We start from the raw sequence: 18542 nt of genomic DNA, 5'->3' as shown, positions 1-18542 counted from the left end.
TAACGTCAAAACTTTGATTTTGTGATTTTTTGTGTTAACGCAATCTGTGCAGTGGTAACTGATGTTCGTTCCGAGTTAATCCAGAAATTTGAAGACGATTTCTACGGTAGAAAATTTATCTATCGCAGTTAATGGTTTATAAATGTATTAGCAGAATTCACAGAACTGTAAAAATTATACAAATCCATGCCTCACGTGACACCATCCGTATTGCGTGTTGATTGCTTTCGTGTTAAAAAAAAAACGAAATATTATATTTGTATAAATGTTTCAAATGATGCAGCTTCGAAGTTTAAGTATAAAATTCATGGTGTTTCATTGTCGTATATGAGGATACGCGCTTAAATCTCATTATAAATTTAATTTTTTTAACTTGCCATGCTTCCGCCATGTTGTCAGTTCCTTGAGCGTACGAAATATGTTTTTATTGGAATGATACAGTATTTTCGCTAACATTTAAAACTTAATTCTGCGGTTGCTGCTAGGGTTTACCATTCTTACAGTGGTGTATAAAATAAAGGAATCGGATGTGGTAGATGTACGGAGTACTGCGTTCAAGATGGCTACACAGACTACCGTTATTCGCCATCGAAAACGTCTAATGCCGGTGTAATACGATGACGTGCTGTGGCTAAACACATAAATTAAAACGAATCAAATTCCATTCTACGCCTTTAAACATTCTTTCTCCGTGTAATTGTTTGTGAGACAGTCACAGATAGTCAGTTTATTGGGGATTTGCCATGCAACAGTGCACTACCCAATGGTAGCTGGTGATACCATCTTGCCAATGTGTAGCCAGTTCTCCTTTTAGTCTTGTAATAGCGCTTTTCATGTAGAAAACAAGCAATTCTCCCAGTTTTAATCAACTTCGCCGTAATTTAAGATATTTTGTCAAAACAACAAAGCGTTAAGTTACGGATATCACCGGAAATGAACATAGAAATGAAAAAAGGACATATTAACAACAGGCGTAATACACTCTACATGACCGATTAAATTGTACAGTTTCTGTCTCTAGACAACTGAACGAATATCTGAGTATAGGGTTGTAAACATTTTCTCCAGAAAATGCCAAACTTTTGTAGTTGTTAACATGTTTAGCTCCTTCTTGAACAACGAAATAAGATTACCGGTATCGTTTTTTTCACAAAAGCCTTATATGACTTCCATCTTACTTATCTACCTATAAGTCAAGCGTTGCTAACCTAACTTGCTGTTGTTGCAATTAATATTTGGTCATAAGATTTGTGACACAGCACCAGGTGCTTTCGTGTGTTATAGTAATCACAATAATATCCATAGCTTAAAAGAAGGATGTTGCCACTAGCTGATTTGCAAAGAAGACTATGAGGGTTAGAATGAGCTACACAAATAGGAAAATAAGGACATTAGGAAACAATATCTATGCATTAGAAAGTGCTATGTTTACTTTAATTTCAGCAGTAACATACAGTACCTCATTACTAACAACCTCTACACTATCCAAAAATTCATTTAGTATTCTTTTGTTTGTTGGATAGATTAATACATAGCTAAGTTCAGCTAAATTTAACTCATTTTTCTTCAAGAAAAGTAGGTAATGTGAAATGAAGTTCAAATGTTTTTTATTGTTTATTTGTCTGTATTTGCATATGAATAACAATTTTTTAGTACAATATTTTAGTACAAGCAGGAAGTTCCATTTTCAAGGCGGTCATTGGTCAGTGTGTGCTGCAAAAAATTATTTTAATGCTCCAGGAATAGTGCAATACATGAGGGTATCTGAGGCACAATACGTGAGGCACATTTCTCTCTGTAGATTTTCATAAATACGTAATCCTTAAATTGTATTTTGTTTAAGTGGCAGACTTTTTGAAATATTTTATTGTTTTTTCAGATTGATCATCACATTCCTAGGAGAAAATTGGAGATCCAAATTCTTGTTTATTGTGTCCGGCAAAGATCATTTTTTCTGTAACTGATAATAAAAGAAAGAACGAACCAATAGATTGGACATTTACTGTAAGTTGGCTGAAACATCTACATTTTCAATGTTGTTATTGCTTTTGTTTAATTTATACTAACAGTGAAGAATTAATGTATGTCACTGATTCCAGATTCACTGTTCATTAATACTTATTTTGAAATGTTATCTTCAGGATACTTTTTGGGTTTTAGACTAACGCTGTGGATTATGATGGTGTGAAATGAGGCAAAGTAGGCAGTTTGGACAGTATGAAAATTTGTTTTAATGGAAAGTGAACATAGACTATGACATATATTATTTAGTGTTCCATTTGTTCTGCTTATGTGTGTATGCCATTTGAAGTTATTTTGAAATCAATCTTTATTTCCAAAGGAGATGTAAATTTGTTGGAGCTTACTATCACAGTGGTGTTGATTGCATCACCTTTTAAACAGAAATGTAGGATTTTTTTTTTCATCAATATCTTATTCCTTTCAAAGCACACATTTTGTTGGGCTGTAGTTTTATTTACTGATTGGGGTGTTTCTTGTAATAAGAGTGATTGTATCCCAGAGTTCAGGTGTAGGTTATTTATGTGCAGGAGGAAGAGGATTGACCCAAGAATGGCTCATTGAGGAACTCCCCTTATTTTATACATTTTTTTTTTAATTTACTATTTCTGCATCTGAATTATATGTCCTAGTGTGTATCTTTAGTTCATGTTTTATTTGTATCTTCTGTTTGTTAGTCATACATGATGGGAACCTTTTTAATGCAATGACTTTAATGCTATATACTTGGAGCTTCTCTAACAGTGTGCTGTAGTCCAGAACGTTGAAGGCTTTACTGACGTCTAAAAAATGGAAAGTAGCATATTGTTTTCTGTCCACTGTTTCTAGGCATTTTGTCTTTTTTTCCCTAAGGCCATACCGAGTGTCAGTGAGAATTTTGTTTTTATCCAAAAATTTCACTAACCCGTTACACATTACTTTTTATATGGTTTTACTAAAACCTGATAAAAAGGCATTTGGTCTGTTTCTTCTGTATTTGATTTGTCTCCTTTCTTATTATTAGGGACAACATTAGCAACTTTTAGACAGTCTGGAAATGTGTCAGTTGACTATAACTGCAAGAGGCAATCAAATGTTTGTAATTTGTTGCTTTATGATGTAATCTACAATACTGTGAATTCTTGATGACATTTTATTAAAAACTGCTTCAACATGGATGTCTTCATCTGGAGCTGTTTTGAAAATATAGACTGAAGTGGGAAAAGAGTGTAGTTTTTTCATCACTGACTATTAAATTGTTAATGATATCCCATCGTAACACCTGAAAAGATCTGTAATTTGTTGTACATTAGAAACTGACTTGTTCTTGAGGTTCAGAGTGATATTTTCCCTTTTTGGTGACACTTTATTTGCTTCATTTCTTTTACTTTCCAAACTGCGTAGCTTTTATTTCATGACTCTATTCTGAACTTATCATTAGACATTTTTTGCTTTGACCTGGGGTATAACCCTTCCGTGTATCTTAATGTAACTGTTCAAATGAGGAGGTATATTATTGTTTTTTTCTGTATTTGAGCAATTCTCTTTTTCTCATACTTGAGATTTTGATGCCTGTTGTTATCCATCTATTTTCTTTTGTAGTTTTGCCTCTTATTACTTGTGTTTTGAAGGGAAACGTAGTTTAAAGAAATCACAGAAATTGCTAGTAGAGAACTGAATGTATCTTTATTGTGTGTATTGAACCTACTTGCTGTTACAGTTCTTTATAGTCCTGAGTGGGCGGCATGTAGCTTGGTAGGGTCACGACTTGGGCTTCATGATCACTAAAACTTGTATTTACACATTTTACAGCACAACTTGTGTTCACAAATATGTGATCCAGGGTAGCAGAAGTAGCTTTTGTGATTATTGTTGAGGTTTTATTGCATATTTTAAGTTGAAAGAATCAGTAAAGTTAAGAAATACCTGTTGCCTTTTGCTGGTTTGAAGGAAATCCATGTTGAACTCTCCACACAGCACTATTTGTTTGTTATCTAGATGGAGTCCATTTAGTGCATATTTAGGAATGAGTGAAAATTTCGGATTGGGGAGTGATAGATTCATGCTGCAATTATATTTGCATCACTGACTTCGATAAGTGTTGGCTCAAAGCCCCTTTCTGCATTTTGATGATGAAATTTATTGATAGTTTTATATTTCAACCCTTATTCAATTAGTATGACAGTACCTCCTTTTTATAACTGTTTTCTAAAGAAATAATTTGCTAGTACATAGCCTGGTATAGAAAAAGAGTATTCTGGTCAATTTTTAGCCAGTGCTTTGTAATCAGTAGAACATTAGTAAAATGTAGTTTTGTATTTAGCCAAATTTCTGTGTCTAAAACTTTGTAATTAACTGAATATTTTGATGACAAATAGAAAGACTTTCTTGCTGCAACTTATTTGACTACCAGTATTGAGTTCTACATTCACTTATAAACTTTGTATCAGCATTTTTATTATATCACTCTCCTCATTCTTGTTTGGTAACAATCTGTCATATAAATTCATCTCTGTGAGTACTGGAGTCTTTTCTGCCTTGTTGGAGTCCCAGTCTTTTCTGCCACTGAGCTGTGCACCACTTCTTCATAACCCGTTGAGTCCCAACAATATGAAGAGACATTTAATCATAAAATTTTTCACTAAAATTACCCTCTATTATCATAGTAAGCAACAAATACAGGAAGAACTTGGCAAAAAGAAAACAGTCAATTGTTTTAAGGAGATGGTTTCACTTTGGAACCACTAGGACACACAGTTTTCAATCATCCATCATTTTGTGTGATATGTTTTTATTATTTTAATTTATCTATTCATCCAGTAAATCTCTACAGATTGTCGGATGTCATTTGCATGACACACACACACACACACACACACACACACACACACACACACACACACATACACACACAGGTTACATAGAACTTCAACATTTATTTTAATAGTATAATAAATTAATTGGGTTAGGTTAGTGTTGTTTAATGTCCCATCAACAATGAGGTCATTAGAGACGGAGCACAAGCTCGGGTTAGGGAAGGATGGGGAAGGAAATCGGCCGTGCCCTTTCAAAGGAACCATCCCGGCATTTGCCTGAAACGATTTAGGGAAATCACGGAAAACCTAAATCAGGATCGCTGGAGATGGGATTGAACCGTCGTCCTCCCAAATGCAAGTCCAGTGTGCTAACCACTGCACCACCTCGCTCGGTAATAAATTAATTATATTTGTTCTTGCTTTAGCAGCAGTAGCAATTTTTGCATGTTCTTGCTTCATGTTTGTTGTACTTCACACAGTTTAAGAATTCTATCACTGAATAGAAGCAGTGATCGAATAAGAATGCCCTTAGGGATTTGTGAAACAGAGAAAATGAAGAAACAACTTTAATTTTACGTGGCAGCCTATTGTACATTTGTATTGCGCTATTTGTACTGGACGATTTATAGGCTGTTGTCCATACTGACTGAAGCTGGAGTTTGTCTTTTTGCTTGGTATTATGTTCATGTACATCTCTTTGATGTTTTTCCTCACATATTTACAATTTTGTAGAATAAAAAGACAGGGGAGAGGGAGGATGGAAGACTTTATAAAGAGGGGCGTACATGAGTCAGTCTGTTTTGCATGGTGCATTGCTCTTACAGCTCTTTTTTCAGTATGAAAGATAACTGAGCTAGCAGCTGTGCTATCCCAGAATATAATTCCATACTGTACAATACTGTGGGTCTGGGCAAAGTATGCAAATCCAACAGTGTGGAAGCTTGCTTTGTGTGCAAGTAAGCGTAGGCTGTAGCATACTTTTTTCAGTGTCGTATATGTTTTTGTTATATGCCTCTGCCATTTAAAATAATTTTGAAGCCATATGCCTAAAAATTTTGTTTCCAGTGAGTGTGTAATTCCACTGGCATTTATTATCACAGAAGTGTCAGAGGCCTCCCCATTCACACAGAAATTAAGCCTAGTTGTTTTGGAAGTGTTTATTATTAGTTTATTTGCCCCAAACCAGTCATTTAGCTGGTCTGTAGCTTTTTTTTTTTTTTGTGTGTGTGTGTATTCCCTGTCAGAAGTATATTTGTGTCATCTGCAAACATAATATTTAATTGTGATTCTGTGCTTACATCTACATCATTTATAAACAGAAGGAAAACAATAGTCCTGAGAATGGATCCTTGAGGAACTCCAGCTTTGAATATTCCTGCTTCTGAAAAATGTGTTTTAGTGCTATCATTTAGTTCATATGTTATTACTACTTTCTGTTTCCGATTTGTCAGGTATGAGGAGAACCTTTTTAATGTGGTGCCTCTAATGCCATACCTTTGGAGTTTTTCCAACAGGATTCTGTGGTCCAAAATGTCAAAGGCTTTGCTCAGATTGAAGAAAATATCAGCAGCATTTTGTTTATTATCCAGTGCTTCTAGAGCATTTTGTAAGAAATTGTATATGGCACTGATTGTAGATTTATTATTCCGAAAACTATGTTGGGCATCAGTGAGGATTTTGTTCATATCCAGAAATTCCATTAATCTGTTATACATGATTCTTTCAATGATTTTTGCAAAAACTGACAATAATGAGACAGGTCTATAGTTTTCCAAATTTGATTCGTCACTTTTTTATGAATAGGGATCACTTTGGCAATTTTAACACATTCAGGAAAGATTCCAGTTGAGAAAGATAAGTTGATTATCTCTGCAAGGGGTGTTGCAATGTTGATAATATATTACTTTACGATAAAATCTGGAATACTATCAGTTCCTGAGGATGTTTTTCTGAAGGTTTTTGCTGTGTGAATGATTTCATTTAGGGATGTGTCATAAAAATAGATTGAGTGGAGGCAAGAATTTACTATATTCTGTTGGTTAATTGGGCTATCTTTCTTATTATTAATTATTATTGCCTGAAGAGATTGTCTACCTGCTGCGGGTCAGTAATTCTCTTGTTGTCACTGTTCAGTGTGATATTTTCCATTTTACTATTTCCTTCCTGCTTTAATACATCTAAATCTACATCTACATTTATACTCCGCAAGCCACCCAACGGTGTGTGGCAGAGGGCACGTTACATGCCACTGTAATCACCTCCCTTTTCTGTTCCAGTCGCATATGGTTCGCGGTAAGAACGACTGCCGGAAAGCCTCTGTGCGCGCTCGAATCTCTCTAATTTTACATTTGTGATCTCCTCAGGAGGTATAGGGAGGGGGAAGTAATATATTCGATACCTCATCCAGAAATGCACCCTCTTGAAACCTGGACAGCAAGCTACACCGCGATGCAGAGTGCCTCTCTTGCAGAGTCTGCCACTTGAGTTTGCTAAACATCTCCGTAACGCTATCATGCTTACCAAATAACCCTGTGACGAATCGCGCCACTCTTCTTTGGATCCTCTCTATCTCCTCTGTCAACCCGACCTGGTACGGATCCCACACTGATGAGCAATACTCAAGTATAGGTCGAACAAGTGTTTTGTAAGCCACCTCCTTTGTTGATGGACTATATTTTCTAAGGACTCTCCCAATGAATCTCAACCTGGCACCCATTGACCAACAATTAATTTTATATGATCATTCCACTTCAAATCGTTCTGCACCCATACTCCCAGATATTTTACAGAAGTAACCGATACCAGTGTTTGTTCTGCTATCATATAATCATACAATAAAGGATCCTTCTTTCTACGTATTTGCAATACATTACATTTGTCTATGTTAAGGATCAGTTGCCACTCCCTGCACCAAGTGCCTATCAGCTGCAGATCTTCCTGCATTTCGCTGCAATTTTCTAATGCTGCAACTTCTCTGTATACTACAGCATCATCCGCAAAAAGCTGCATAGAACTTCCTACACTGTCTACTAGTTCATTTATATATATTATGAAAAGCAATGGTCCCTTAACACTCCCCTGTGGCGCACCAGAGGTTACTTTAACGTCTGTAGATGTCTCCCCATTGAGAACAACATGCTGTGTTCTGTTTGCTAAAAACTCTTCAATCCAGCCACACAGCTGGTCTGATATTCCGTAGGCTCGTATCAGGCGACAGTGCGGAACTGTATCGAATGCCTTCCGGAAGTCAAGGAAAATGGCATCTACCTGGGAGCCTGTATCTAATATTTTCTGGGTCTCATGAACAAATAAAGCAAGTTGGGTCTCACACGATCGCTGTTTCTGGAATCCATGTTGATTCCTACATAGTAGATTCTGGGATTCCAGAAATGACATGATACGCGAGCAAAAAACATGTTCTAAAATTCTACAACAGATCGACACCAGAGATATAGGTCTATAGTTTTGCACATCTGCTCAACGACCCTTCTTGAAGACTGGGACTACCTGTGCTCTTTTCAAACCATTTGGAAACTTCCGTTCCTCTAGAGACTTGCGGTACACGGCTGTTAGAAGAGGGGCAAGTTCTTTCACTTACTCTGTGTAGAATCGAATTGGTATCCCATCAGGTCCAGTGGACTCTCCTCTGTTGAGTGATTTCAGTTGCTTTTCTATTCCATGGACACTTATTTCGATGTCAGCCATTTTTTCGTTTTTGCGAGGATTTAGAGAAGGAACTGCAGTGTGGTCTTCCTCTGTGAAACAGCTTTGGAAAAAGGTGTTTAGTATTTCAGCTTTACGCGTGTCATCCTATGTTTCAATGCCATAATCATCCCAGAGTGTATGGATATGCTGTTTCAAGCCACTTACTGATTTAACGTAAGACCACATAAGTTCCTAGGATTTTCTGTCAAGTCGTTACATAGAATTTTACTTCCGAATTCACTGAACACTTCACCCATAGCCCTCCTTATGCTAACTTTGACATCGTTTAGCTTCTGTTTGTCTGAGAGGTTTTGGCTGCATTTAAACTTGGAGTGAAGCTCTCTTTGCTTTTACAATTGTTTCCTAACTTTGTTGTTGAACCATGGTGGGTTTTTCCCATTCCTCACAATTTTACTCGGCATGTACCTGTCTAAAACGCATTTTACGATTACCTTGAACTTTTTCCATAAACACTCAACATTGTCAGTGTCGGGACAGAAATTTTCGTTTTGATCTGCTGCTGCTGGGAAGTCTGAAATCTGCCTTCTATTACTCTTGCTAAACAGATAAACCTTCCTCCCTTTTTTTATATTCCTATCTACTTCCATATTCAGGGACGCTACAACGGCCTTATGATCACTGATTCCCTGTTCTGCACTTACAGTTGAAAAGTTTGGGTCTGTTTGTTATCAGTAGGTCCAAGATGTTATCTCCATGATTCGGTTCTCTGTTTAATTGCTTGAGGTAATTTTCGGATAGTGCACTCAGTATAATGTCACTCGATGTGCTGTCTCTACCACCCATCCTAAACATCTGAGTGTTCCAGTCTATATCTGGTAAATTGAAATCTCCACCTAAGACTATAACATGCTGAGAAAATTTATGTGAAATGTATTCCAGATTTTCTCTCAGTTGTTCTGCCACTAATGCTGCTGAGTCGGGAGGTCGGTAAAAGGAGCCAATTATTAACCTAGCTCGGTTTTTGCGTGTAACCTCCAGCCATAATAATTCACAGGAACTATCCACTTCTACTTCGCTACAGGATAAACTACTACTAACAGCAACAAACATGCCACCACCGGTTGGATGCAATCTATCCGTTCTAAACACCGTCTGTGTCTCTGTAAAAATTTCGGCAGAATTTATCTCTGGCTTCAACCAACTTTCCGTACCTATAACAATTTCAGCTTCGGTGCTTTCTATCAGTGCTTGAAGTTCTGGTACTTTACCAACGCAGCTTCGACAGTTTACAATTACAATACCGATTGCTGTTTGGTCCCCACAGGTCCTGACTTTGCCCCGCACCCTTTGAGGCTGTTGCCCTTTCTGTTCTAGCCCGAGGCCATCTAACCTAAAAAACCGCCCAGTCCACGCCACACAACCCCTGCTACCTGTGTAGTCACCTGCTGTGTGTAGTGGACTCCTGACCTATCCAGCGGAACACGAAACCCCACCACCCTATGGCGCAAGTTGAGGAATCTGCAGCCCACATGATCGCAGAACCGTCTCAGCCTCTGATTCAGAACCTCCACTCGGCTCTGTACCAAAGGTCCGCAGTCAGTCTTCTCGACGATGCTGCAGATGGTGAGCTCTGCTTTCATCCCACTAGTGAGACTGGCAGTCTTGACTGAATCGTAGCCGCCGGAAGCCAGAGAGGATTTCCTCCGATCAATAGCGACGCAAATCATTGGTGCTGACATGAGCGACCACCTGCAGATGGGTGCACCCTGTACCCTTCATGGCATCCAGAAGGACCCTTTCCACATCTGGAATGACTCCCCCTGGTATGCACATGGAGTGCACATTGGTTTTCTTCCCCTCCCTTGCTGCCATATCCCTAAGGGGCCCCATATGCGCCTGACATTGAAGCTCCCAACTACCAGTAAGCCCACCCTTTGTGACCGCCCGGATCTTGCAGACTGAGGGGCAATCTCTGGAACAGATTGCTTTGCTTTTTCTTTCTGACTTATATAAACCTATCATTAGCCATTATTTTTGCCTGACTTTTCTATACACCTAAATATATTTTGTGATATAACTGTTGGGGAGAGGGGATATGTTGTGGTTTTTTCTGTAACTGAGCAATTTTCTTTTCATGTTGCTTGAGACTTTTATGCCTCTTGTTATCCATGACTTTGCTTTTACATTTGTGTTCCTTACCACCCATCTTTTGAGGAGAAATACTGTTTCAAAATAATAGTTGAAAATGTTAGAGAACTTTTCAAACTTTTTGTTCATGTCATACAACTGAGAAACTTCTTCCCACATTTCTCTTGATAACAAGTGATTGAATATTTCTATGTTTCACGTGTTGAAACTTCTTCCAGTCTGAGAGGGTTACCACTTGAGCTTCATGATTTGTTTTTACACATTTTGCATTATAGGGTGTGTTAACAAATATTTGGCCCACCGTAGTGGCAAGTTTTTTGTAATTCTTGTTGGGGCTGTAATTGTTTTAAATTGAAAGTGTCTGTTAGACTGAGCAACAGTTCTTTTCTCCCTCTCGTTGCAAGAAAGTCAATGTTGAAATCCCCACACAGTACTACTGATTTCTTGCCTGCATCTATCCTATTTAGTAATGTTTCACGTTTATTGATAAATGCCTTAAAGTTCCAATTTGGAGAGTGATAGGTACACACAACAACTGTCTTTGCACCACTGATTTCTACAACTGTTGCTTCAAAGTCTCTTTCTGTATTGAGATACTGAAATTTGAAATTTGAATTTCAACCAACTTTAAATTAAAATAGCAGTACTTCCATTTTTGTGTTTTCTTCTACAGAAGTAACTTGGAAGTGTGTAGCCTGTTATTGTAAATGAAGCAATCTGATCTGCCTTTAACCAGTGTCATTAGAAACATAGAACACTGACAAAATGCAGTTTGGTGTTTAGCAAAATCTCAATGTCTGAAACCTTGTTTGTGAGTGACTGGGCATTCTGGTGGTATATGGCGAGATACTAGTTACTGCAGTTTATTTGTCTACTGGATTTTAAATTAACATCCAAATTTCCTAAGGGCATTATTATAACATCACTTACCTCAGTTTCGTTTGGAGGGATTTTGTCCATAAAAAATGATTGGTGCAGGTGCTTGCAGCCTTCTTTTGTCTCCTTGACTTCCAAATGCTTTCTGCTACTGGGATGTTCATCCATGTGGCTGCCTCTCTAGTGATGCTGTTGTTGGTTTCTTGCACTCCATCATTTCCGCAGATTTTCTTAGCTTGCTCAGGCTCATTGGCTGCTTCCATTTGATGGTTTTCAGTCTCATCTGGCACAGAGATAAATGGTCCTCTTCCAGCCTTGAGAGATGTCACTTCTGTTAGCACACACTTCTTATTTATAGAATTACACACAACACATTTTTGTCATTGAGAGGTATGGCTACCAAGATATCCTGCTTTATGCATGGTTTTTGACCTACTATTTCTAAAATCTTGCAAATAATGAATTTCTTTCCCACTCTGTTGAGATGGAGGCCATGATTTGTGTGGAATCTTCTTCCAAGTTCACTTATATCCACGAATGTTCCTTTTTTAAACTGTCTGCAGATATTTTGAACATCTTTGTATGCTTTTCATACCTCTTCATTTACACAGGATCAGTCTGGTAGGACATGGTGATGTGCAATTGAAAAAAGATCACATTTGTGTTTCTGAGCTCAAGCAATCTTTGCTTAAGAGAAATCATAAGTTTCTTTGTATTGTCTGTTGCTATGTCGTATGTTCCGGCAAGGAAAACAGAGAACTCATTTGTGCTCAATTCTGATACTTTTTCACAGCTTACTACAGTCACAGCTTTGAAATTGGTACCTGGTTTCACAACGGCGTTGATTTTGTAAGTACATCTATTACTTAATTTGGTGGCTATTCCTCATCCTTGACTATCTGTAAACAGATCAATTTTAGCCGTGCTTGTTAAGGGAAGTTCACATGTTTCAAAAATACTATTGTGGACTGCTATGCTTTCTTTTGAACTAGTACCCTCGATTGTTTTTCTGACGTGGGACGTTGATGTCCCAATTTGTTTGCTTGAGTTTGGCAGATTTTTACTGTTCACAGTCACTTTTTGTTGATTTTCTTTCAGCGGTGTAATACTTTGTTCTTGTAGGCCTATCTCTTTTGCACAGTCCTGTTTATCCCCACGTGGTTCACTGTTAACTTCTTCATTACAGTCCTTGTCTGAAGCGATTTTGCAATTCTGATGAGACAGTCCCACATCTCAAAACTTCCATGCACTCATTATGCCTAATACAAATTATAGTCCAAAATAACAAGAAAAAAAGAGCCTAAAATTTAATAAATTTATATACAATTAAGCAATTTATGAAAGTAAATACTCCCTCAGTGGTTTCCTGTCAGAACCACTCATAAAAGCAATAGTACAAACTGACTGTTGCCTTAAACGAATGCTGTAAGTGACCATTACAGTGCACTGTATTCATGTTTGCCACAGGTTCTGGAAATCAGGGAATATAAAGGAAATCTGAAACAAAATGCTGGGAAAATCTAGTTTTTGTCTCGATAGGTGAAATGGTTTGTTTACTGATGTGCAATGAGTCATTGCTGGCTGGCTGCAGCTGAGTATGTTCACCGCTTCCCTACTCCCTCGTCCCTACTGCTTCTCCCCTTCGTACTACTCCACTCAGCTTGGAGTCAGTGCTGCTACTACTTCTTGCCGCTAGTCTAGCATCTGCAGATGAGAGGCAGGGATGCTTGAGGAGTGGTTTGTTTGGATCAGATTCTCAGAGACTGTAGACCCAGTTACCATAAGAAGGTGATCATGTGTGCATGAGTTGTGTCTGAGCAATTGTGTGGATGTGTGTGTGCTCTCGTTTTCTGACAAAAGCTATGGCTGAAAATTTAGTTCTGAGAGTGTAATTGTCTTTTCTACGTGGCTATCTGCAGCTCAGCAATCATCTTTACAGGGAGTTGCCACCTGCCCTCATTATTATCAATTCTCAGAGTATTTGAACAAGTTATCTGTTGCATGGATTGATCACTGGTCTAATTTCATCAACATGCTGTCAGTGGCTTGTGAACAACTGATCACATGAGTGGATTTCCATGAGGGGCCACAAGTGTAGGCCATTTCTGTTGGTACCTGTAATGGATCAGGCCTGCTGATCTGAAGCCATGTGGTTCCCACTAATATGCAGGCCCTGCCCACTGGATCTAGTCTCACCGATCCGCTCACAGGCCACGTCTCTATGTGTGCGGCATAATGCAGCAGATTCTCATGGTTTATCCATGGACCCAGGACTGCAGTGTTCCTCAGCAGTCCACAGGCCATGGGCAATGGATTTCAGGAATTGCGACTGTCTCGTCACAAGTATGTTGTACAGTGTGGCATTTTGTAGACATTTTATTTGTTCTGGTATATTTTGGCACTTCAGAAGTAATTTATAGGCTAGAAAGTATGAACAATAAGAAGAAAAAAATTGTGTCAGTTGCTGGCGGTCTGTACGCTATGTACGCATATATTTCTCGAAAGAAAAATCACACTATACCTATAAAATAATAGATATAACACAGTGGGTAATAACTGACGATAACGAACATCGTGGAACCAACATTTTATTGGCGATCACCTACAGTTTTTTTTTTTTTTTTCCCATCATTTGCACTATTGCTTCTTCTGCCGTAGCTGCAAAGACAGATTGTCAACTCACGTCTTAACGTACCCTTGAGATCTCAAAATTTGTCAGGGAAAAACATTAAAACTTGTGTGGAAATCAGGTAATTCCGGGAAACTTGTGGCTACCCTGGTGTTAGTAGACATAAATCAGTTTAATGGTACATGTCTCCATCTTGCAATAGCATCAGTGGTTTCACATGAAAGGCACTGGTACTTTAAAACAAAATGTGCAAAATTATGGTTTGAGCAGAAACTGCTGGTAGTCAAAGGGATATGAGGGAGACAATGGTTGTGCTGGTGAATGGATAAGATAGAGCTGTTTTACTTTGTTGCTTTGTGTGTTATCTCAGATTTCCTGATAACATATTTACAATTTTTTTCCACCACAAGCTGTTTTCCTAGCCCATTGGAGTGTACTCCATGTGTGGTGTCGAATCTGTGTTCTGTAACACTTAGGACAATAACTTCTAAATCATCATACTGTATGCAACTTTTTAAGAAAAATATGTTTACAACATTTATCTCTTTGTTTGGACAAGATCATGGAGGCAGATCAACCAGTGTGGAATGGTCATTAACAAGATATTTATATACATGAATTGTATTAAACATTTTTTTTTTCTAATTCATCAGTGGCTTTTGAAGTTTCATTTGCTTCTCCAAAGAAAACAGCAAAGTTATTGTGAGTTAAATTATTAGTTTCAGGTGAGCAGATGAGTTAACCTAATTCAAACAAGGGAGCACCAGGCTTACAAATCCTGTTGCTTTTCCAGCTATTGATCATTGTAGTAATTCCATAACCATGACTGTCAGCAATCACAACAAACATTCTATTATTTTTTGTGGTTCGGAACATTGGGGTTGTAAATTGCTGTGAATTTCAGAACCAAACTTCATTAAGGAGGGTTGCATTGAATTTTCATATGTACTCCTTTTTTGTTTCAATTTCAAAACTCAGTATGCTCAAAATCTGGATGGCTTGATAGGAATTTGAACTGCCATACTCATGAATGCAAGTCCTGTGTGTTAACCATGGCACCACCTTACTAGGTCAGCATGTTTCATAGTATTACTAAAAACATCCTATCTTCTTTTTTCTCACCACTAGTTACCTAGTTTTGTTATCTTACCAGAGTTATTTTTGTGATTAGTACATCTACATAAATACTCTGCAAGCCACTATACAGTGACTAGTCGTTTCCTTCCGTTATTAGAATAGATACACCAAAATAGCTACTTATAATAACAAATATTTATTTATAACAGACTGTTGCTGCAGTTATCATCATTGGCAAGTACCTGCGAATACAATTCTAGTGAGAATGTGTATAAATGTGAATGTACTTTATATTAAAGAGACTATATTGTACTCACATCTAGACCGATGTAATGTCCGTATTATATCATTAGTGAACTGTCTTATACCTGTCACTGTTTTAATAAGGTGGCAAATGACAATATACTGAAAATAAAATGTTAATTATGATGTGGTAGTAATTTTACAGATAAATAAAGATTTGCTAATAATAATGTTGTTATCAGACATGCCCCTAAAGAAGAAAAATTTCCTTCCCTATTCATCTCACAAATGGAGTAAGGGAAAACAACTGTCTATACATCACTGTATGAGTCCTACTTTCTTCTATCTTGTCTTCATGATGAAATATATATTGGTGACAGTAGAATCATTTTGCAGTCAGCTACAAATGCTGATTCTCTAACTTTTATCTACAGTATTTCACAAAAAAAAAAAAAAAAAAAAAAAAAAAAAAAAAAAAAAAAAAAAAAAAAAAAATAAAATAAAAAAAAAATCATTTTCTCTCCAGGGGTCCCCATTTGAGTTCACAAAGCATCTCTGTAATTCGCATGCTTATTGAACCAACTGATAACAAATCTAGCAGCATGCCCCTAAATTGCATTAATGTCTTCATTTAATCTGGCCTTGTGGGGATCCCAAACACTTGGGAAATACTTAAGAATGGTCACACTATTATTCTGTATACAATATCCTTTATGGAAGAACTATAACTCCCTAGAACTCTCCGAATAAAGCGAAGCAGACCATTCACTTTCCCCACTACCAACGCTATGTAATCATTCCACCTCATATCACTTTACAACATTACACCTAGTTATGTAATCGACATGAATGTCAAGTAGTACACCCCTAATACTGTTTTCGAACAACACAGGATTATTTTTGCCACTCATCTGCATTAGCTTACACATATCTACATTTAGAGCAAACTGCCATTCATCACACGACAAAGAAATTCTGTCTCAGTTGTGTTGTACCATCTTCCTGTCACTCAATGAAGACACTACATCATCAGCAAACAGTAACAGATCATTGCTCACACTATCCATCATATTATTTATGGACATATAGAACAAGAGCATTCCTTTTATAATTCCATGGGATTTTCCGTATAATACCCCTGTGCCATCCAAGACAGTGTTATGGGTTCTATTACTTAAGAGGTGTTGAAGCCACTCACTTATCAGGGAACCTGTTCCATATACTCAGACCTTTGTTAACCATCTGCAGTGGGACACTGTATCAAATTCTTTCAGGAAATCTAGGAATATTAAATCTGCTTGTTGCCTGTCACTCATGGTTCACAGGATATGTGAAAAAAGCGAAAGATGAGTTTCATACAAACAATGCTTTCTAAATCTGTGCTGATTTGACAAGAGAAGTTTTACTGATTCAAGGAAATTTATTTATTCAAACTTGAATATGCTCAAGGATTCTGCAGCAAACTAATGTTCAATATATTGACCTGTAATTTTGTGTGTCTGTTCTTTTACTCTTCTTATTTAAAAGAGTAAACTGCACTTTTTTTCCAGTCACTTGATAAATAAGGGTTCAGTGCTGAAAATTACTCTCTGTAAAATTCAATTAGGATTCCATTAAGACCTGGCAACTTATTTGTTTTCAACTCTTTCAGTTGCTTCCCAACACAAGGGATGCATATTTCTATGCCCTCCATATGGGAATCTTTATGACAGTCTAATGATGGTATGTCTGTATGATCTCATGTGAAGAAGTTTTTGAATGTAAAATTTAAACATCAGATTTCCTTTGCTGCTACACCAGATTGGTTGGCAAGTGACTAGATAGAAGTGTTCAGCTCACTTAGTGATTTCTCATAGAGTCAGAGTTTTGTCAGGCTCTTGGTAAGGTCTTTCACAAAGGTATGACAGTGGAAGTTGTTGCATGTTTTAACATTGAGTACTTGTACAGTTTATTGTGTCTGATGAATTTACATCGCAACTTTTATGGCAAATAGCATGCACTTTGGACTGTTGTAGCTTTATGTATTTTTCTTTCCACATTTGTGTATTTTTAGTTAATTCAATAATCCCGTCTTTGCTGTCTATGTCAAGTTGTAGGCTTAATTTTGGTTCATATTATTTCAAATGCAGCCACATTTTTTTCTTGGGGTCTGTTGTTGCACAGTGAATGTGGTACATTGTTTTTCATTTCACACATGTGATGCCTTGATAATTGTTTCATTTTTTGTGTCTTTCTCCATGCAGTCTACTTTTCTGCAGATGGTGATGAGGCTTATACTTTTACACACGTTCCCCTCTTTTCTGATTCTGTCTTATATTTTTCATTCAATTTGTTGATGATAAAAGACAAAATTCAGTTTTCATCATCATACACATTCCTAATTTTACAAAACTGGCACATATCAAAACTATTGCTAGTAATATTTTGAGAACTAAGAACGTCACCATTCACATTAAGATTAGACCACATTGTGATTGTGTCTCATGTATTATACACTTCTTATTGTTTTTGATCATTTTCTGTACTGAGACACAGGTTTTCATCAAGTAACTCCACAGACAGTAGTGATAGTTCACATTTATAGTCACTGTTTTATATTTTTACTGTTTTCATCATCTTTCAATGTAGCATTTGATGAAGTTCCAGTGTGCCAGTACGTCCGAATTTTCCTTCACTGAAGGATCAATTTATCTGCAATGAAAATGGAAAACACTCTTACATAGCATACAGATAATCCCATTCTTAACTGTTTTGTTGTGCTTTTACCATTTTTATCAATTAGAAGCAATTTGTTACAGTAATCCATCTGCAGCTGCAATTAAAGCCCTTACAGTGAATACTGATCTGGGTACCTTGAAAGGGACCTAGCCAGTTTCCTTATTCATCTTTCTTCCGGCTGAGCTTGTGCTCCATCTATAATGACCTTGTCAGAGAAACATAATTTTTCTTCTTTCCTCCCTTTATGTGCAAATTTTGGGAACTAATATTCTTCCTTAAGCACACTCATGGTTCCTACAACATCAGTGTCTTGTTCACAGTACTGAATATACTGCTTATTTCTTGGCCTAGTCACTCACTAGACACACAAT

At 37.2% G+C, this 18542-nt stretch overlaps 1 protein-coding gene across 1 annotated transcript in view; it reads left to right on the top strand.

Moving 5' to 3' along the window:
- LOC126184407 (CLIP-associating protein 1-A-like) overlaps positions 1–18542 on the top strand; it is a 378388-nt gene that overhangs the window by 251843 nt on the left and 108003 nt on the right. The window lies entirely within an intron of this gene.

Source organism: Schistocerca cancellata, chromosome 4, assembly GCF_023864275.1.
Source record: "Schistocerca cancellata isolate TAMUIC-IGC-003103 chromosome 4, iqSchCanc2.1, whole genome shotgun sequence".
In the NCBI taxonomy this organism is placed as follows: domain Eukaryota; kingdom Metazoa; phylum Arthropoda; class Insecta; order Orthoptera; family Acrididae; genus Schistocerca; species Schistocerca cancellata.
Note: the sequence above shows the minus strand (reverse complement) of the source record. Positions and strands in the feature narration are given on the sequence as shown.